This window comes from Mustela nivalis, assembly GCF_964662115.1.
Source record: "Mustela nivalis genome assembly, chromosome: X".
NCBI classification, from domain to species: Eukaryota; Metazoa; Chordata; class Mammalia; order Carnivora; family Mustelidae; genus Mustela; species Mustela nivalis.
The window spans coordinates 54,440,871-54,463,910 of NC_139040.1; the positions used below are offsets into that span (position 1 = coordinate 54,440,871).

The 23,040-nt window shown below is 37.2% G+C and overlaps 1 protein-coding gene across 5 annotated transcripts in view; it reads right to left on the reverse strand.

The window, feature by feature from the left end:
- The window catches only part of DACH2 (dachshund family transcription factor 2), a 904,655-nt gene that overhangs the window by 350,557 nt on the left and 531,058 nt on the right, over positions 1 to 23,040 (reverse strand). The window lies entirely within an intron of this gene.

The window sequence follows — 23,040 nt, forward strand, 5'->3', positions numbered from 1 at the left end:
AAAAGCTCTCAGTGTTTCCCTATTGAGAATGATATTAGTAATGTTTTTCTGTATATGGTTCTAATGATGTTGAGGTATATTCCCTCTACACCTACTTTGTTGAGGGTTTTTACCATGAATGGATATTGTATCCATATTGTATCCAATAATTTTTCTGTATCTATTGAAAATATCTTATCATTTTTATCCCTTCTTTTATTAATGTGGTATATCATGTTGACTTATTTGCAAATATTGAACTATACTTGCAACCTAGGAATAAATCTCATATGATCATGGTGGTTGGTGTTTTTAAATGTATTTTTGGATTCAATATGTTACTATTGAAAATTTTTACATCAGAGGTATCAACCTGTGGTTCTCTTTTCTCATGGAGTCTTTTTGTGGTTTTGGTATCAGAGTAATGCTGGTCTCATAAAATGAATTTGGGTTTTCTTTCCTTTTCTTTTTTTTTAAATAATTTAAGAAGAATATGTATTAACTCTTCTTTAAATGTTTGGTAGAACTGGCCTGTGAAGCCATCTGGTCTTGGACTTTTGTTTGTTGGGTGTTTTTTGGTTACTGATTCAGTTTCTTTGATGATTGTCAGTCTGTTCAAGTGTTTTATTTCTTCCTATTTTACTTTTGGTAATTTAAATGTGTCTAAGAATTTGTCCATTTCTTCCTGGTTGTCCATTTATTTCCATATAGTTTTTCATAATATTCTCTTATAACTGTTTATATTTCGTGATGTTGGTTATTTCGTCTCTTTAGTTTGTGATTCTATTTATTTGGGTACTTTCTCTTTTTGATAAGTCTGGCTAGAGGTTTATCACTTTTATGGATTTTTTCAAAGAATCAGCTCCTAGTTTTATTTATCTGTTCTATTGCTTTGTTTTGTTATGGCTTGGTTTCTATACCATTTATTTCTACTTTAATCTACATTATTTTCTTTCTTCTGGTTTTTCCTTAGTTTCTGTTCTTCTTCTAGCTGTTTTAGGTGTAAGATTAGATTGTGTATTTGGGATTTTTCTTGCTTCTTGAGATAGTCCTTTATTGTATATAATTTCCTCTTAGAACAGTTTTTGCTGCTTCCAAAAGATTTCGAACCATTTTGTTTTCATTTTAATTTGCTTCCACATATTTTTTATATCATCTCTAATTTCCTGGTTGACCCATTCATTGTTTAGTAGCATGCTGTTTAGCCTCCATCTTTCATAGTATTGCATAGTATGATAGTATTGCAGACAAGTTTCATAGTATTATTTCAATCTTTTTGTATTTGATGAGGCCTGATTTGTGACCTACTATGTGATCTACTCTGGAGAATTTTTATGCATATTAGAAAAGAATGTATGTTCTCCTGTTTTAGGATGGCATGTTCTGAAGATTATATATATATAAAATCTCATCTGGTCCAGTGAGTCATTCAAAGCTATTGTTTATTTGTTTTTGTTCTTTTTCGATGATCTGTCTATTGATGCAACTGGGTTGTTGAAGTTCCCTACTATTATTGTGTTATTATCCATTTATTCCTTTATATTTATTATTAATTGTTTTATATATTCAAGTGATCCCATGTTGGGTGCATAAATACTTACAATTGATAGATCTTCTTGTTGGTTATCTCCTTTAATATGATATACTGTTCATCATCTCTCGTTACAGACTTTATTTTAAGATAGTTTTATCAGTATTAAGTACTTCTACTCTGGCTTTCTTTTAACATCTGGTGGCATGAAAAATGTTTCTCCACAACCTCACTTTAGAAGTGCAGCTGTCTTTAGGTCTAAAATGAGTCCCTTGTGGACAGTATATAAGTGGGTTTTGTTTTTTCATCCATTTGACACCTTATCTTTTGATTGCAGCATTTAGTACATTTACATTCAAAGTAACTTGATAAATATGTATTTAGTCTCATTTCCTTACTTGTGTTGTCATTGTTTCTGGAAATTTTCTCTGATCTTTTCTTATTTTTGTCACTTTCTATTTCTCCTTGCATTCAGAGTCCCTTTTAATATTCCTTACAGGGCTGTGTAGTGGTTATGAACTCCTTACTTTTTGTGTGTCTGGGAAACTCTTTATCTTTCCTTCTATTCTGAAATACAGTTTTCCTGGGTAAAGTAATCACGGCTGTGGATTTTTGCCATTCAGCAGTTTGAATATATGATCCTCCTCTCTTCTGGCTTGCCAAGTTTCTGTTGAAAAATCTCCAGATAGCCTATGGGTTTTCCCTTGTAAGTTAAAGACTTTTCTTTCTTGTTGCTTTTTTTTTTTAAAGATTTTATTTATTTATTTGACAGACAGAGATCACAAGCAGGCAGAGAGGCAGGCAGAGAGAGAGGAGGAAGCAGGCTCCTGCTGAGCAGAGAGCCCGACGTGGGACTCGATCCCAGGATCCTGAGATCACGACCTGAGCTGAAGGCAGAGGCCTAACCCTCTGAGCCACCCAGGCGCCCCTCTTGTTGCTTTTTAAATTTTTCTTTTATCACTATATTTTGAAAGTTTAATTACAATATGTCTTAGTGTTGGCCTCCTTTTGTTTATTTGATGGGAGTTTTCTGCGCCTCCCAGATCTGGATGTTTGTTTCCTTCCCCAGATTAGGGAAGTTTTCTTCTATTATTTCTTTAAATAAATTTTCTGCTCCTTTTTCTGTTTTTTTTTTTTTTCTTCTCACAGTTAATGGAGTCACTGAGTTCCCTAAGTCTATTCTAGTGTTCCCATACTCTTCTACATTTTGTTCAGCTTCAGTATTTTCCATTATTTTTTTATGTCACTAATGCAGCTACCTACTTTTTCCAGCCTGTTCTTCATTGCATCAAGTGTATTTCTAATCTCATTTATTTTATTTTTTATTTCTGACTGATTATTCTTTAACTCTTTTCTGTGTAATGGTCTCTCTGGATGTCTTCTATTCTTTTCCCAAGCCCAGTGAGTATCGTTATGTTTGCTGCTTTCAATTCTCTATCAGAATGCATAATTATCTGTTTTGATTAGATCTCTGACTATGGCCTTGTCATTTCATTTTAAATAAATTCCTCTGCTTTTGCATTTTGTCTAAGACTCTGCCTTCTTCTCTGTGTTAGAAAGGCCAGTTATGTCTCCTGCTTCTCAAAGTAATGACTTTATGAAAATGAAGTCATGTAGTATACAGGGTCTGGTGCTTTACAGAGTGCCTCCAGGGTGTGCTGCATGTACTCTGCTATTGCTATGGCTTTGTGGCTGCTTTGTCTTTCATGCTAGTCATCTGCAAAGGCTCTCCTTGACTACTTTGGGCAATGTTTAGTCCCTGGCCTGAATGTGGAAAGTTGTAACTAGGTATCCTCTGGTCTGCTTGTGAAATGGGACCTGTCAGCACCTCCACTGGAACTAAGGCCCTGCAAAACTCTGGTTCAGAGACATGGACTGGGCAGGTAGTTGGGCTTGTCTTCTGGGGGAATGGCTTGCAACTTTGGAAATGAAGCAAGCTTGATTGGGAAGGACAGTCTGCCCCATGGCAAAGGGTGGGTGAGGTTTACTGTAGGTAAGTTAGGCAGGCTATTAAGCTGCCTAAGCTGCTAAGCTACTAAGTGCTAAGCTGGTTCCCTTAGGTGGTTCCATGTGTATGCTGAGGGGCGGGGGAGGAAAAAGATGCCCATGAGCTCCTTTATTCCTGGAGAGACATCTCTGTGAATGCTGCCTCTCAAGGAAGTGCTCTTAGAATAGGGAATAATCTTTCCTCCTGTATGTCCCAGGAATTTTTCAGATTGCTATTCACATGCTGCCTGCCTCTGATCATTTTTCTCTGCCTTCTTTCCAGGAGAAGCATAGTACCTTCTTAGCTCTATCCCCCCAAGCTTGCAGACCCTTAAAACTCCAGTCTTTAAAAATTGTGTGGAAAGGGACTTGTGCTGGTCTTCTTGAAGAGGGGCCAAACACATTGGGAGTGAGGCAAGTTTGAGTAAGAAGGTAAGTCCCAAAACCTGGGGCACAGGTTTTGGTATAAGCAAGTTAGGCATCCAGTGTCAGAACTGAGCTGATTCCTTCCTGTGGCTGTATGTTTATGCAGAGGAGTAAGGGAAGAAAATGGCATTGTTTCCTTTGTTCTCTGGGAGGCATCTCCCTGAACACTGCCTCTCTGGGAAGTGCTCCTAAAATAGTGAAAAATCTCCTACCCATTCTCCAGCTGTTTTTCAGATGCTCTTTCCATGATTTCTGCCCCCAGGGTTGTTTGCCTGCTTTTTTTCTAGGAGCAGTGCAGTGCCCTCCAGGCTCTATGCCAGTCAAGCCAGCTGACCTTTAAAACTCTGGACTTTAAGCCTTGCTATTTGCACAGGTCATGAAATTCAGCCCTTCTCATTTTCCAATCCAATGGATTTGAGGATATGTTCTTCTTGTGCATTCTGCTGGTTGTTTTACTCTTTTTTGCCCTTCTCCATGACTATGGCTCTTTCCCCTCAACAGCACCCACAATCCATTTCTCCTCCAAACCATATCCCCACACTTTCTACCCTCTTTGATATGGACTCTTCAACCCTTTAGTTTTGGAGTTTGTTCTGTAAGTCTTTAGGTTGATTTCTTTGTTGTTAAGATGATTTGATAGTTATCTAGTTACGTTTATGTGATGAGGTGAGCCTTGGGTCTTCATACTCTTCTTCCATCTTTCTCCCTTCTATTCATACATTTTAAGTAAGACTTCAAATATTTTTTTTACATGTTATCAAAATCCCATGAAAACTATATTTCAAAATTGTGGAGAACATTATGAAACCTGTCTGAGACTATTTCCTAGTAATTGCCTTACAGAAATTTAAAAAAAAAATCTCCCAGGAACATTATATACATTATGGAATTAAACTTTGCTGTATTGAGGGAAAAGGTTATTTTGATTATTACAAATATATCACATATAATTTGAATATAATGTTTCAAGAGAAAAGGACTCATACCTGTATATCACCAAATATACAAATGCCTCTTGAGATGTCTAACAAAATAGGTAGAACATGAGATTTTTATTTCCAACTGTCAACATAAAAAAATGCAAGTGTGTGGCACCTGATATCTGACATCTTACACTATAGCTCATCCAGTTCTGTAGGTACAATCTAATCTTATTAAATGAATGTGTGTAAGCATGCATATCTCAGCAATTCAACTGTAATTTCCTAACAAAATGTAAGGGACATTCTGTAATAGGATAACAACTCCTGAAGGAAGCTACCAAATCACTAAAAAGATGCTCCCAATTACAGTAATATATGCAAATATTAGTTATTTTAAAAAATGTTTGTCTTAATTTCAGGTTTTTATTGCTGCATAAATATATAATTTCATTATTAAATATTTTAAGATGGTAAAACACTTTGTCCCATTCAAATGACAAATAAAATCCAATGTGCATATAAAGATTCTATTGTGCACCTTCACTGTCCACATATATGCACAATGATAAAAATGATTCTGTTAATATTAGTTAAATCTGATTCAGAAATTCAAAATTGTGCACAGGGATTTGTTTCAGAGATGGACAGAAGAAACTATTTGTTTAAACAAAAGTGAATAATCTCTCATTTAAGAATTTTCATTTAACAAAAGATATGTCCCATTTATAAAGCTTTAGTGTTTGTACTTCTATTAAGAAAAATTTAATAAGAGGAGTAAAATTTCATTAAAGCTCATCTTATTTGATATTTCTTCATTTGTGTCTCATTTTTAAATCATAATCATTGTTTGTTACCTTTTAAGTATATGGATTATAATGTATTTTGGATGTTTTCTAAATGGATTGCAACATTGAAGTATTTCAGAACTTCAGAACCAATGGATCTGGAGGTTGTAAACCTAAACCCACCCAAGCACAGTTGCTTATTCACATTCACTAAATGTATTAGCTGAAATAAGCATAATAAATAAAAGAATAAAATAAAAAAAAAACAATTTCACAATAAGTGATGGCTTGACTTATAGGAAGTGGCCGTTCTGTTGGCCTAAGGCATAGAATTAGTTTTGCCACTCGATAATTTGACTGATTCATTTGAGTAGCCAGAAGAGGACATTTTCTACCTGATTTCAGTGTAATCAAGTCACCTGCTCAGCAATTGCTAGGGCCAAGTCAATTTCATTCCACTAAGTACTGAAACTGTGCAGGGAGTAAAAAGAACATCCTTCTGCATATATGTGCACAACTACTGAGCATTAATGGTAGTTGCAATCAACTCTTGTGCTTTCCTTTCTATGTAATATATAAAGTTGAAAAGTTAGTCATCTTACTTCCTCAAGTAACCACTTATTCCAATCAGTGGCAGGTTTACTTCCTTCACTAATAGATTTTAAATTTATGGTTTTAAAAAATAAACTAGTAAAATAAAATCAACCAGAAAATGTTCAAAGAAAAACATTGTGACACCATATATCCTTCAAAATTAAATCATGTCAATAATGTATTTTATTCTAAGCAGCTATGATGTATATGGGTGTGTGTGTGTGCTCTGTGGCACTTTAGGTTTCATTTATTCTAAAAGGTGACTAAGCTGGCACCATCCCAATATAATGCAAGACCATACGTCAAATCACAAGATCAAAATGATCTTAGGAACAATAAAAAAAATAATGACTTACAAATACAAACTTTAACTCATAAATGGTAACCTTTATAAAATGAAGTTCCATTTATTACCAATGAGTAATAAACATTCCCACTGACCAATAAAATTATAAGTACCATTTAAGGAAACTCCTATAGTTCATTTTAATTTTCATGCACTTAGTAAGTCTCACTTAAAGTTTCATTGAATGCATATACATTTGCTTCCATGAGTTTACATTTTTCTTCAACATACTGGAGATTCTTTCTGGAATGTCAAATGAACATCAAACAAAACTACTAGATTAGAGTATTGGAGAAATCTACATTGCTTTTACTACTTCACTAAAAAACAAGTGCATCTAATCTATATGCACATGGTCCAATTTTTTCTATCTTGAGGGAAAAGATAGTTCTATGGGCCCAATGTTCAGGTAAAGTGGCTTGAAGAGTGAGATTCACACAAAAAGGACAAGGGAGAAGAGGGTCAAGTCTTACATTGCTAATATTAACACTATGTAAAACTGCACACAGTTCAACTGGTTTATAACTTATCAAAAAAAATGTAGATAGAGATGGCAGACTATTAGTAGGACTCTAGACTTGCCTCACACCCTGAAACACAGTTAGATAAATATCAAATCATCTTTAATATTTAATAAATTGATCTCAGGATTGACAGAAAAAACTACACAACTAGACAAAGAAGAGATGACCTTATGCAGATACGTGAGGAGAAAAGAATCATAAGTGCTGTAGAGAGGAAGGATACTTGGTTATAGATAGAGGTGAAAGAGAGAACTTCACACAGGAAAAACATTTGCCCCAAAACAATGATTGAGAAAAAACAGGGGTTGATTTGCATGACTTTTTGGAAACAGAAGGGCTTAAAGACAGGAGTTTGAGAGGCACTGCATGACTGATGTGGATTCTGGCAGGTGCTGCAGTGCTCCTGTGGACAGGTAGGGCAGATATCCCAGTAGCATACAATGCAATATGAGGATCCTCTGAGATGCAAAGAGAGAACACAGTTCCCCCTAGTTGCATTACATGTGGGAGAGGTGGCATTGCCTCTCAGGGGACAAAAGTTCAGGCAGGAGACATTGCATTCCCTTCCCCTTAAACACAGGGACAGAGATACTTGCTGAGATTGACTAACCTGGATTCAGGCTTTTTTCTGACTTTACACTAAACTCAAAGCTCCTGCATGTTAGTGCAACCACCCTTCTGGGAAACCAGCACCAGTTCCAGTGGGGTGAGACAATCCCCTAGAAAACCAGCATGGGTCTGCAATGTGCCAGGTCCCTAAAGCTTGGAGTTTTGAAACTTAACCAGTTTGCCTAAAATAAAACACTACACTGCAGAATAGGCAGATGGCCCAGACAAAACCAGGGTGAGGGCAAGGATCTGTTAGACAGCAGAGGGGAGATTGCTTATTCTTCTCTGAGGGTTTCCTGTACAGTGGCAGGTATAAACTCCCCTCTTCAGAGATGAGCAAAAGGGCTGGTGTCATTTCCTTTCACTACTCTCAGCATAAACTAACTTTAGCTAACAGCTCAGCACCAACAAGATCAGCCTAAACCACTTACACCAAGACCTGCCCCCTGGCACTCTGTAGGTGCTGCTTTTTTTTAAGATTTTATTTATTTATTTGAGAGAGAGAAAGCACGAGAGAGAGAGAGAGAGAGAGAGATGGGGGAAAAGCATGAGAAGAGAGGGGCAGAGTGACATGGAGAAGCAGACTCCCTGATGAGAAGGAAGCCAGAAATGGGGCTCAATCCTGAGATCATTACTTGAATTGAAGGCAGATGCCATGCTGGCACCCCACATGCTGCTTTACTGGGGCAAATGTGTGTGAGAACCAGAGCATCAGGCACCTCTCCCAGAAAACAAGCACAGACCACCTGCACACATCATGTCTACTGACCATAGAGTGCTATAAAACTTCAGCTCCAGTGGAAATAGCATCAGGTCTTTTCTCTTTATTTTTTTTTAAGATTTTATTTATTTATTTATTTATTTATCAGAGAGAGAGAGAGAGAGAGCACAGACAGGCAGAGAGAGAGGGAGAAGCAGTCTTTCTGCTCAGCAAGGAGCCCAATGTGGGGCTCTATCCCAGAACCCAGGGATCATGACCCAAGCTGCAGGCAGCTGCTTAACTGACTGAGCTACCCAGGTGTCCCAGCATTGGGTCTTTTCTAACAAGCAGACCAGAGCACACCTAGTTACTACTTCCTACACTCACCAAGGTCCAAACACTCCCCACTACAGCAAGCAGAAACTCTGCAGAGGGCTGACCTAAGGGAAATAGCAGTCAAAACACAGCAAGAGAGAATACACAGCATACATCAGAAACAATTCCTGAAACACCAGACCCTAGATAATATATGAACCATTCCTCATAAAGCCAATACAATCAGGAGCAGGAAACATAACAAACTTTCCTAACACAGAGAAGAAGACAGACACATTAAAAAAATGTCAAGACTGGGGAATTCACCCAAGAAGAAAGAACAAGAAATTGTGATGGCCAGGGATACAACTGAAATACATATAAGTAACTTGATCCAGAATTTAAAACAAAAATCACAAGGATACTATCTGGGCTTCAGCAAAGCATAGAAGACACCAGGAGCTCCTTTACCTCAGAGACAAAAGACCTAAAAACAAGTAAAACTGAAATAAAACTTGCTATAACCAAGATGTAAAACTGACTGGTATAATGACTACAAGAGTGGAAGAAGCAGAGAAAGGAATAACTGATATAGAAGATAACATTGTGTAAAAGAATGAAGCTTAAAAGAAGACAGAAAGAAAAATATTGGATGACAAATGTAGACATAGGTAGCTGAGTGATTCCATAATGTGTGATAACATTCATATCATAGGAGCCCCAGAAGAAGACAGGGAAAGAGAACAGGAGGTTTACTGGAGGAAATTATAGCTGAAAATTTCACTTCCCAATACGGGGAAGGAAATAGGCATCCAAATCCAGGAGACACAGAGAACCCCCATCAAAATCAACAAAAGCAAGCCAACAAAAAGACACATTGTAGTGAAATAAATAAATAAATAAATAAATAATTGGAAAAAATCCTAAAAGCAGCGAAAGAGAAGCCCCTACTTACAAGGAAAGAAAAATCAGGTTAGCTGATCTCTCCACAGAAACATACCAGGCCAAAAGAAAATGGCATGGAAATTTTCCATTGCTTTCTATTCTTTGAAACAGCTTCAGTAGAATAGGTAATATTTCTTCTTTAAATGTTTGGTAGAATTCCCCTGGGAAGGCATCTGGCCCTGGATTTTTATTTCTTGGGAGGTTTTTAATTATTGCTTCAATTTTGTTACAGGTTATTGGCCTATTCAGATTCTTTATTTCTTCCTGTTTCAGTCTTGGTAATTTATAAGTTTCCAGAAAGGAAAACAGTTCTTCCAGATTGTTTAATTTTTTGGCTTATAATTCCTGGTAATAATATTTAATAAGTGCTTCTATGTCCTTGGTGTTAGCATGTGTCCACTTCCATTCCATTCATGATTTTATTGATTTGGGTCCTTTCTTTTTTCTTTTGGATAAGTCTGGCCAGAGGTTTATTGATCCTATTAATTCTTTCAAAGAACCAGCTTCTAGTTTCACTGATGTGTTCTACCTTATTTTGGGTTTCTAATTCATTGATCTCTGTTCTAATCTTTATTTCTCTTCCCCTGCTTGGTTTAGGTTTTATTTGCTGTTCTTTCTCTAGGTCCTTTAGGTGTAAGGTTAGCTTGTGCATTTGGGATTTTTCTACTTTTCTGAGAGAGGTTTGAATGGCCATGTATTTTCCCCTTAGGGCTCCCTTTGTAGTATCCCATGGGATTTGGACAGATGTGTTTTATTCTCATTAGTTTTCATGAATTGATTAATTTCTTTCTCAATTTCCTGCTTGACACAATCATACTTTAGCAGGATACTCTTTTCAATCCAAATGTTTGAATTCCTTCCATTATTTTTTCTCGTGGTTGAGTTCCAGTTTCAAAGCAATGTGGCCTGATAACAGGCAGGGAATAATCTCAATCTTTTACTATTGGTTGAGACTTGATTTGTGACCCTGTATGTGGTCTATTCTGGAGAAGGTTCTGTGTGCACTCAAGATGAATGTATATTCTGTTGTTTTATGGTGGAATGTTCTGCATATATCTAGAAGTCCATCTGGTTCAATGTGTTATTCAAAGCTCTTGTTTCTTTATTATATGCTTAGATGATCTGCCCATTTCTGAGAGTGGGGTGTTGTGGTCTCCTACTATTTTATATTATTATCAATATGATTCTTTATTTTGGTTAATGGTTTATGTAGTTGGTTTCTCCCATGTTGGGGACATACATATTTACAATTGTTAGACTTTCCTGTTGAAAAGACCCTTTAAGTATGATATAGTGTCCCTCTACATATCTTACTACAGTCTGATTTAAAATCTAATTTGTCTGATATGATAATTGCCACCCCAGCTTTCTTTTTTTTTTTAAGATTTTATTTATTTATTTGACAGGGAGAGAGATCACAAGTAGGCAGAGAGGCAGGCAGAGAGAGAGAGGGGAAGCAGGTTCCCTGATGAACAGAGAGCCCAAGGCAGGTCTTGTTCCCAGGACCCTGAGATTATGACCTGAGCCAAAGGCAGAGGCTTAACCCACTGAGCCACCCAGGCACCCCACTAACTCAGCTTTCTTTTGAGGTCTATTGGCATGATAAATGGTTCTCCATCCCTTCACTTTCAATCTGGAGGTATCTTTAGGTTCAAAATGAGTCTCTTGTAGACAGCATATGGATGGGTTCTGTCTATGTATCTAATCTGTGGCTCTGTGCTGTTTCATGGGAGCATTTAGGCCATTTACGCTGAGGGTAGCTAATGAAAGATAGGAATTTAGTGCCATCATTGCCTGTAAAGTCCCTGTTTCTATAGATTGTCTCTGTAAATTTCTGGGCTATATTACTCTTGGGGGTCTTTCCTTATATAGAGGCTCTCCCTTAAAATTTCTTACAGGGCTGGATTGGTGGTCACATATTCTTTCAGTTTCTGCCAATCCTGGAAGCTCTTTGTTTCTCCATCCATTTTGAATGACAACATTGCTGGATTGTAGTATTCTTGGCTGCATGTTCTTCTCATATAGTACCCTGAATATGTCTTGCCAGCTCTTTCTGGCTTGCTATGTCTCTGTGAATAGGTCTGAAAGGATAAAGAAGTGGTTTATATATATGATGGGATATTACTCAGCCATCAGAAAGGATGAATGCCTACCATTTGCATGGACATAGATGGAACTGGAGGGGATTATGTTAAGTGAAATAAGTCAGGCAGAGAAAGACAATTATTGTATGGTTTCACTCATATGTGGAGCATGATGAATTGCATGGAGGACCATAGGAGAAGGGAAGGAAAACTGAATGAGAAGAAACCAGAGAGGGAGACAAACCATGACAGCCTCTGGCCTCTAGGAACCAGATGGAATTACTGAAGGAAGGGGGTGAGGGGATATGGTAACTGGATGCTGAGTATTAAGGAAAGCATGTGTTATGATGAACACTGGGTGTTATACACAACTAATGAATCATTGAACACTACATCAAATGATGTATGCTGGATAATAAAAAAAAAAGTGTCATGAAAAAATTAAAGGAAGTGGCAAGATATATTCAATATGCTGGATGGGAAAAATCTGCACCCAAGAATACTTATCTAAAAAGGCTTCTATTCAGAATAGAAGATGAGATATAGATTTTCCAAAACAAACAAACAAAAAAAAAAACTGAAAGAATTCATGACCACTAAACCAGCTTTCCTAGGAATAGTAAAAGGGACACATTGAGTGAGAAAGACAAAAAGCAACAAAGAATAGAAAGGGACAGACAAAATCTCCAGAAACAACTACATAACAAGTTATGCAATGGCACTAAATTCATATCTTTCAAAAATCACTTTGAATGTAAATGGAATAAGTGCTCTAATAAAAAATCATAGGGTATTAGAATGGATAAAAAAGAAAAGTAAGACCCATCTATATGCTGCCTGCAAGAGACTGATTTTAAACATAAAGACACCTGAAGATTGAAAGTGAGTGATGGAGAAACATTTATCATGTTAATGGACATCACAAGAAATCCAGACTAGGCACACTTATATCAGATAAACTAGGTTTAAAGCACAGACTGTAACAAAAGATGAAGAAGACCAGTATATCACAACAAAGGGATATATCCAACAAGAAGAACTAACAATTGTAAAAATTTATACCTCCAACATGGGAGCACACAAATATATAAAACAATAAAAAATACAAAGAAAATTATTGATAATATAATAGTATTAGGGGACATTAAAACCCCACTTATGACAATGGATACGTGGTCTAAGCACAAAGTCAACAAAGAAACAGCTTTTAATGACACACTGAAACATGGACTTAACAGATATATTCAGAATATTTCATCCCAAAGCAGCAAAATAGACATTCTTTTCAAGTGTGGATGGGATATCATCCAGAATAGATCACATAGTGAGCCACAAGTCAGGCCTCAGCAAGTACAAAAAGACTTGAGATCATACCACACATATATCCAGATCACAACATTGTGAAATGTGAATTCATCCACAAGAAAAATCTGGAAAGACCACAAATATAAGCAGGTTAAATATAGCCTAGTGAAGACTGAGTGAGTCAACAAGGATCTCCTACTATTAATGTATTCATAGCACTATGACTATCTTGATTAACAGTTGGCTTATGTAGCTGGCTGTTCCTGTATTGGGGGCATATATACAACTGTTAGATCGTCTTGGTAGATAGACCCTTTAAGAATGATGTAGTGTCCTTCTTTATCTCTGACAACAGTCTTTCTAATTTATCCGACATGAGAATTGCTACCCCAGTTTTCTTTTGAGGCCTACTGGCATATCAACATGGATAGGACTGGAGGAGATTATGCTTAGTGAGATAAGTCAAGCAGAGAAGGTCAATTATTGTACAGTTTCACTTAGTTATGGAACATAGGTAATGACACAGACGACATTGGGAAATGGGGAGAAGTGAGTTGGGGGAACTCAGAGGGGGAGACAAACCATGAAAGACTGTGGACTCAGAAACAAACTGAGGGTTTTGGCGGGGAAAGAGGAAATGGGAGGTTGGGCGAGCCTGGTGGTGGGTATTAAGGAGGGCATGTATTGCATGTAGCACTGGGTGAGGTGCATAAACAATAAATTTTTAAATAAATAAATAAATAGATAAAATTTAAAAAATAAATATATAAAACCTAAAGCCAGCAGAATAAAGGAAATAATAGATACAAACAGAAATAAATGATACAGAAAACAAACAAACAAATAAACAAAAAACGAAACAGTAGAACAAGTCAATGGAATCAGGAGCTGGTTAATTGAAAGAATTAACAAAATTGATAAATCCCTAGCCAAACTTAGGAAAAAGGAAAGAGAAAGGACAAAAATAATTAAAATCATGAATAAGATAGAAGAGATCACAACTAAGACCACAGAAATAGAAACAAAAGAGAAAATTATGAAAAATTATATAAAAACAAACTGGGCAATCTGAAAGAAATGGCTAAACTACTAGAAACATAAAAATTACCAAAACTGAAACATGATGAAATAAAAAATTCAAAGAGACCATAACCAGCAAACAAAGTGAGTCACTAATTGAAAATCTCCCAAAAACAAGTCCAAGATTGGATATCTTTCCAGGGGAATTGCACCAGACATTTAAAGGAGAGTTAATACTTATTCTTCTCAAACTGTTCCTCAAAAAAAAAAAAAAAAAAAAGAGAGAGAGAGAGATTGAAGAGAAATGGAAAGAAAACTTCCAAATTCATTATATGAGACCAGCATTGCCTTCATGCCAGAAACAGATAACAACACTACTAAAAAAGAGAATTAAAGGTCAATGTCCCTTATGAACATGGATGCAAAAATTCTCAACAAAATACTAGCAAATCAAATCCAGCAGTACATTAAAATAATCATCCCCTTTAATCAAGTGAGATTTAGTTCTGGCTTGCAAGTGTGGTTCAATATTCAGGAATGAATCAACATAATACACCACATTAATAAAAGAAATGATAAGAACCATATGCACAAAAAGCATTTGATAAAATATAGCATTCATTCTTGAAAAAACCCTCAAAAAAGTATGTTTAGAGAGAACATACCTCAACATTATAAAGGCCATATATGAAAGACTCACAGCTAATACAGTTATCAATGGAGAAAATTGAGAGCTCTTCCTCTAAAGTCAGGAACAAGAGAGAGAAGGCCACTCTCACCATTGTTATATAACATAGTAGTAAAAGTCCTAGCCTTAGAAATCAGACAAAAAAAAGAAAGAAAGAAAGAAAGAAAGAGCAGCCAAATTGGCTAAAAGTCAACCTTTCACTATTTGTAGATGACATGATACTCTGTAGAAAACCTGAAAGACTCTACTAAAAATTTTCTAGAACTAATGCACAGATTCAGAAACACTGCAGAAGAAAAAAATGGACAGAAATTTGCTGCATTTGTATAGAATGATAATGAAGCAGCAGAAAGAAAAAGCAAGGAACTGATTATCTTTACAATTACACCAAATACCACAAGATAAAGAAGAATAAACCTAATCAAAGAGGTATTGGATCTGTACTCTGAAAACTACAGAACACTGATGAAAGAAATTGAAGATGACACAAAGAATGGGAAAAACATTCCATGCTCATGTATTGGAAGAGTAAATATTGTTAAAATGTCTATACTACATTGGGGCACTTGAGTAACTCTGTTGGTTAAATGTCTGACTCTTGGTTTTGCCTCAGGTCATGATCTTGGGGTCACGAGACTGAGCTGCACATCAAGCTCCATGCTCAGCATCACATCTGCTTCAGATTTTAACTCTCCCTCTTGCTCTCTCAATCTTTCTCAAATAAGTATTTGTTTAAAAATGTATACCCAGAGAAATCCACACATTTAATGCAAACAGTATCAAAATACCACTAACATTTTTACACATTTAATCCAAATCCTATCAAAATATCACTAGCACTTTTCACAGAACTAGAACAAACACTCCTAAAGTTTGTACATAACCACAGAAGTCTCTGAATAGCAAAAACAATCATGAGAAAGAAAAGCAAAGCTGGAGACATCACAATTCTGAACTTCAAGTTATATTCCAAAGCTGTTGTGATCAAAAGAGTGTGGTATTAGCACAAAAAGAAATACATAAATCCATGGAACAAAACAGAAAACCCAGAAATAGAGCCACAACTATATGGTCAACTAATCTTTGACAAAGCAGGAAAGAATATCTAATGGAAAAAGACTGTCTCTTCAGTAAATGTTGGGAATTCTGGACTGAAACATGCAAAAGGAAGAAGACTTTCTGCAAAAGTCCAGAAGAAGCTGGACTTATAGACCAAACAAAAATAAATTCAAAATGTATGAAAGGCATAAATGTGACAGGAGACCATCAAAATTCTAGAGAACACAAGCAGCAACCTGTTTGACATCTGCCATAACAACTTTTTACCATATACATCTCTAGAAGCAAGATAAACAGAAGCAAAAATTAGCTATTGGGACTTTAACAAGAAGATCATTTGATAGTTGTCTTTCTCTGCTTGACTTATTTCGCTAAGCATGATATGCTCTAGTTCCATCCATGTTGTCGCAAATGGCAAGATTTCATTTCTTTTGATGGCTGCATAGTATTCCATTGTGTATATATACCACATCTTCTTGATCCATTCATCTGTTGATGGACATCTAGGTTCTTTCCATAGTTTGGCTATTGTGGACATTGCTGCTATAAACATTCGGGTGCATGTGCCCCTTTGGATCACTACATTTGTATCTTTAGGGTAAATACCCAATAGTGCAACAAGAAAAAATTTCTGCACAGCAAAGGAAAAATCACTAAAAGTAAAGGCAACCTTTAGAATGGGAGCAGTTATTTGCAAAATGACATATCTGATACAGGGTTAGTATCAATGGAGGACAAGGGGAGATGGAGAGGAGAAGGGAGTTGAGGAAAATTGGAAGGGGAGGTGAACCATGAAAGACTATGGACTCTGAAAAACAATCTGAGGGTTTTGAAGGGGTGGGGGGTGGGAGTTTGGGGGAACCAGGTGGTGGGTTTTAGAGAGGGCACAGATTGCATGGAGCACTGGGTGTGGTGCAAAAAACAATGAAAACTGTTATGCTGAAAAGAAATTTTTAAAAAAGTATATAAAAACTTAACTCCCTGATATGAGGAAGTGGTGATGCAACATGGGGGCTTAAGTGGGTAGGAGAAGAATCAATGAAACAAGATGGGATTGGGAGGGAGACAAACCATAAGTGACTCTTAATCTCACAAAACAAACTGAGGGTTGCTGGGGGGAGGGGGGTTGGGAGAAGGGCGATGGGGTTATGGACATTGTGGAGGGTATGTGCTTTGGTGAGTGCTGTGAAGTGTGTAAACCTGGTGATTCACAGACCTGTACCCCTGGGGATAAAAATATATGTATATAAAAAATAAAAACTTTTAAAAAATGTATAGATGCCTTTGGGTTAGGTGCACATTTTAACAATATATTTTTTTTCCAATACATGAAAAAAAAATAACCTTAACACCCAAAAAAACAAATAATCCACTTAAGAAATTGGCAGCATACAGGATGTCTGGATGGTTCAGTCATTTGAGTGCCTGACTCCTGATTTCAGTCAGCTCAGGTCACGATCTTATTGTTGTGGGATTGAGCCCAATATCAGGCTCCTTGCTCAGCAGGAAGTCTAGTAGGCATTCTCTCTCCCTCTTCCTCTGTCCCTCTCCACCTCCCTATAATAATTGATTAACTAATTGGAAAAAGAAATGGGCAGAAGACATGAGTAGACATTTTTCCAAAGGAGACATCTATATGGTCAACAGACACAAGAAGAGATGCTCAAAATCACTCATCATTAGGGAAATACAAATCAGAACAAGGAGATATTGACTCACACATGTCCGAATGGCTAAAATTAACAACAGAAGAAAAAAAAAATTGCTATCAAGAATGGGGAGAAAAGGAAGCCCTCTTGCACTGTTGGTGGGAATGCAAACTGGTACAGCCATTCTGGAAAACAGTATGGATGTTCCTCAAAAATTTAAAAATAGAACTCTCCTACTATCCAACAATTACACTACTAGGTATTTGCATAAAATATACAAAAATACTGATTTGAAGGGACACATGCAAGCTGATGTTTATAGCAACATTTTCAACAATAGTCAAATTATGGAAATAGCCCAAATACCCATTGACTGGTGAATGGATAAGAAAGCTGTGGTGGGAATAGATTTTATTATGCTAAGGGAAATAACTCAGCCAGAGAAAGACAAATACCATGTGATTTCATTTATATGTGCAATTTAAGAAATGAAACGGATGAACATAGTTGTGAAAAGAGAAGAAAACCATAAGGCAGACTCTTAACTATAGAGAAGAAACTGAGGGTTGTTGGAGGGGAGGTAGGTGGGTGGGCTAAATGTGTGATGAGTAGTAAAGAGGGCACTTGTGATGACCACTAGTTGTTGTACGTAAATGATGAACCACTAAATTCTACTCCTGAAACTAATATTATATTATATGTTACCTAATTGGAATTAATATAAAAGCTTGTAAATAGAAAAAAAAAAGGGAAGAAAGAGAAAAAAACTAAAGGGTAGACTAGTTATCGGCAAAGAATAGCTCAGAGGCATATTTCCCCATCATTCACAGTTTAAATTGGAGATGGTAAAGAGGTTTCAGATGAAAGAGGATAGTTCACTAACCAAGACACTGAACATTGACTATTTTAGGTGAATAAACCTACTGGCAGAATTCTGGAAAAGCTGTATTTGAAAGGCATAGCAAATCAATCTTCATATGATTTATTCCCACATTAATTGAGCCATTCAAGGGAAAATAAAACTGCTACAAAAATAATTGAAAAATAGCACATATTATTAAATTCCACCTTAAATACTACTATTTTAGCCAATGTTTTATTTCACAGTCTGTGATATGATTATCTTCTTTCCTCTAGGAATTAAGTACATAATCTTACAAACTATCTATGTTAATAAAATGAAATTGTGATCTTGTTTAATGTCATTAGACAGTGTAGAAATACTCTTTGAACATGCTAAGACTTATAAAACATCTTTCCTTTATTGAGGTTATTCTTTCCTTTCAGGGTTCGTTTTTCAATTTGCTCATACTCAGTTACAAAAATATTATGCAATATGATCTGCTTTTAATAAAATTTATTTTTCCAAATAAGTGTCTCATTCTTAATTTAAAACATAGGTGTGGAAAATTTAAAACAAAACAAAAAAAGAAACCATGAATCTAACTTACTAGAATAGACTGATATTTGACAGAGAATATTGTTATTTACAAAAAAATGGCTCTAATTCATGTAAAATTTTTGCTCTTTGCTTTGTTTTTAAGACTGGAGGGATTGTATTAAGTTTTATGTTATTTTTGTTGTGTAGAAGTTATTGAAATGGCAAGATAAATCTGACATCTTATTCTTGCTCTACAGAATTTGGCTTTCTTTTTTTTTTTTTACACGTCCAGTACATAAGCAAACAAGGAGAAAGAAAAAAAAAAAATAAGAGTGAAGCTCGGGTTACAGAGTGTCCTACATCTTTATATCACTGTCTGCAAACAAATTTTTGAAAGTGAAATAATGAGGTAAGTATTGGATGGAGATGAGGATTTTATTCTAACATATAAATATTTCCAGAAGAAGAGTTAAGAAGGCAGAGTAATAGGAGGTCCTTAGTTTTGCCTTTTCTCTCCAACACAGACAGATAAATATCAAATCATTCTGAACACCCAGGAAATTGATCTGAAGACTGAGAGACCAAACTCCACAACTAAAAGTAGGAAAAAAGTCACAACCTGGAAGCACAAATGGACTTTAGCAAGTGGGACAGCATCCTCATTAGAGGCTTGAACTGCTTAAACCAAGCCCCTCCCCTCCATGATCTGTACGGGCTTTTATTACAAGGGCAAGTGTGCCAGAGAACCAGAGCAGCAGGCACCTTGCCAAGAATACCAGAACAAATGCCTTACATACACCAGGTGTATTAAGAGAGTGGTACAAAGCTCTAGGAGAAACAGGACCAGGCCCAGGTTTATCTAACTCAAAAAGACAGAGACCTAGGCAAAATTCCAAGATGGAAGAAATAATCCCCAAAGAAAGAACAATAGGGGGGCGCCTGGGTGGCTCAGTGGGTTAAGCCGCTGCCTTCAGCTCGGGTCATGATCTCAGGGTCCTGGAATCAAGTCCCGCATCGGGCTCTCTGCTCAGCAGGGAGCCTGCTTCCTCCTCTCTCTCTGCCTTCCTCTCTGCCTACTTGTGATCTCTCTCTGTCGAATAAATAAATAAAATCTTAAAAAAAAAAAGAAAGAACAATAGGTCACAGCCAGGGAGCCAATCAAAAACAGACATAAGGGGGGTCCCTGGGGGGCTCAGTGGGTTAAGCTTCTACCTTTGGCACAGGGCATGGTCTTAGGGTCCTGGGATCGAGCCCCACGTTGGGCTCTCTGTTCAGCAGGGAGCCTGCTTTCCTTCCTTACTCTTTGCCTGCCTCTCTGCCTACTTGTGATCTGTCTGTCAAATAAGTAAATAAAATCTTTTAAAAAACAGATATAAGTAATATGCCTGAACAAGATGTTAAAAGAACAGCCATCAAGGATACTAGCTGGACTTGAGAAAAGCATAGAAGACACAAGGGAGTCTCTCTTACCACTAAGATAAAAGACCTAAAATCCAGTCATGCTGAAATTAAAAAAAAAAAAAAGTACACTATAGCCAAGATGCAAAACCAATTGGTTGTAATAAAAACAAGAATCGAAGAAACATAGGAATGAATATGTGATGTCGAAGATAAACTTAAAGAAATAATGAAGCTGAAAAGAATACAGAAAGAAAAATATTGGATCATGAATGTAGACTTTGGGAACTGAGCAATTCCATAAAGTGTAGTAACATTCATATCATTGGAGTCCCAGAAAAAGAAAAGAGGGGAAAAGAGGCATAAGGTTTGTTTGGACAAATTATAGCTGAAAACTTACCTAATGTAGGGAAGGAAACAGATATCCAAATCTGGGAGGTAAAAAAACCTCCCACCAAAATGAATAAAAGCTGGCCAACCTCAAAATATATTGTAATAAAATTTGCAAAATACTGAGAATAGAAAAGAATCAAAAAAGCAGGAAGGGAAAAGAAATCCCTAACCTAAAAGAGAAGACAAATCAGGTTGCCAGCAGAGCTACTGCCAGAAACAAGGTGGGCCAGAAGGGACTGGCATGATATATACAACATACTGAATGGGAAAAAGAATATGCAGGAAAAGATACTTTAATCAGCAAGACTGCTATTCAGAATAGAAGGTTACATAAACAGTTTCCCAGACAAACAAAAATTAAAGGAATTCATGACCACTAAACAAGCCCTGCAAGAAATATAAAAGGGGACTCTGAGTGTGAAGAAAAGACCAAAACCATCAAAGATTAGAAAGGAAAGGACAAAATCTCCAGAAACACTGACTTTACAGGAAATATAATGGCACTAAATTCATATCTATCAGAAATCACTCTGAATTTAAATGGACTAAGTGCTCCAATCAAAAGACACAGGGTTAACAAAATTAAAAAAAAAGTCTACATGAAGCCTACAAGAGACATATATATATATATATATATATATTTTTTTTTTAAACCTAGAGACACCACCATATTTAAAGTGAGAGGAAGGAAAAACTTCTCTCAAGCAAATGGATGTCAAAAGAAGCCAGAGTAGCCACACTTGTATCAGACAAAACAAGGAATGTAACAAGTGAGGAAGAATGGCATTATATCCTGAAAAGAGGTCGGGACCTGAGCTGACTGAGCCGCCCCGGCGCCCCCGGGGTCACGTCTTTGGCTCTTATAAAGAGTGAGGTGGTTTTACACCCAACGTGGGGCTCGAACTAAAAACCCAAGACCAAGCGCTGTATGCCCCGCCGACTGAGCCACCAGCCGCGACATCTTTCCTTTTTCTCAAGAGTGTGTTGTTGGGGCTCATGAAAAGATGGCGGAGAAGTAGCAAGCTGAGACTGCTTCAGCTAGCCGGAGATCAGCTAGATAGCTTATCTAAAGATTGCAAACACCTGAAAATCCATCGGCAGATTGAAGAGAAGAAGAACAGCAATTCTGGAAACAGAAAAACAACCACTTTCTGAAAGGTAGGACCGGCGGAGAAGTGAATCCAAAGCGACGGGAAGATAGACCCCGGGGGGAGGGGCCGGCTCCCGGCAAGCGGCAGAGCAACCGCGCACAAAATCAGGACTTTTAAAAGTTTGTTCCGCTGAGGGACATCGCTCCAGAGGCTAAACCGGGGCGAAGCCCACGCGGGGCCAGCGTGGCCTCAGGTCCCGCAGGGTCACAGAAGGATCGGGGGTGTCTGAGTGTCGCAGAGCTTGCGGGTATTGGAACGGGAAAGCCGGCTGCAGAGACAGAGCCGACAGTAAGCTCACAGCTCGGTGTTACCTTGAACCAGTCGCAGGCTCGGTGATCTCGGAGCACGGCCGGAGGACAGGCAGACGGGAGTAACTGTGCGCTGTTCTCTGAGGGCGCACTGAGGAGTGGGGCCCTGGGCTCTCCGCTCCTCCGGGCCGGAGACCAGGAGGCTGCCATTTGTATTCCCGTCCGGAACTCTACGGAAAGCGCTCAGGGAACAAAAGCTCCTGAAAGCAAACCCGAGCGGATTACTCACCCCGGCCCCGGGTAAGGGCGGTGTAATTCCGCCTGGGGCAAAGACACTTGAGAATCACTACAACAGGCCCCTCCCCCAGAAGATCAAGAAGAAATCCAGCCAAGACCAAGTTCACCAACCAAGGAGTGCGTTTTCAATACCAAGGAGAGCAGCAGAATTCCAGAGGAGGAGAAAGCCAAGCACGGAACTCATGGCTTTTTTCCTGTGATTTTTTTTTAGTCTTGCAGTTAATTTAATTTTTTCTTTTTCATTTTTTTTTTCTTTTTCTTCTGGCCTTCGGGTAAAATTTTTTTTTTTTAACTGTTACCTTTTTCTTTTTTAACGATTTTTTACTAGTTTATCTAATATATATATTTTTTCTTTTTTACATTTTTCTTAGGTGTTTTCTTTTTTTAAAAATTTTTTCTTTTTTTTTTTTTTCTTTTCATTTTTCTTTTTTTTTTTCTTTCTTTCTTTTTGAACCTCTTTTTATCCCCTTTCTTCCCACTCACGATTTTGGATCTCTTCTAATTTGGTTAAAGCATATTTTCCTGGGGTTGTTGCCACACTTTTAGTATTTTACTTGCCCCTTCATTTACTCTTATCTGGACAAAATGACAAGACGTAAAAATTCAACACAAAAAAAAAAGAACAAGAGGCAGTACCGAAGGCTAGGGACCTAATCAATACAGACATTGATAATATGTCAGATCTAGAGTTCAGAATGACAATT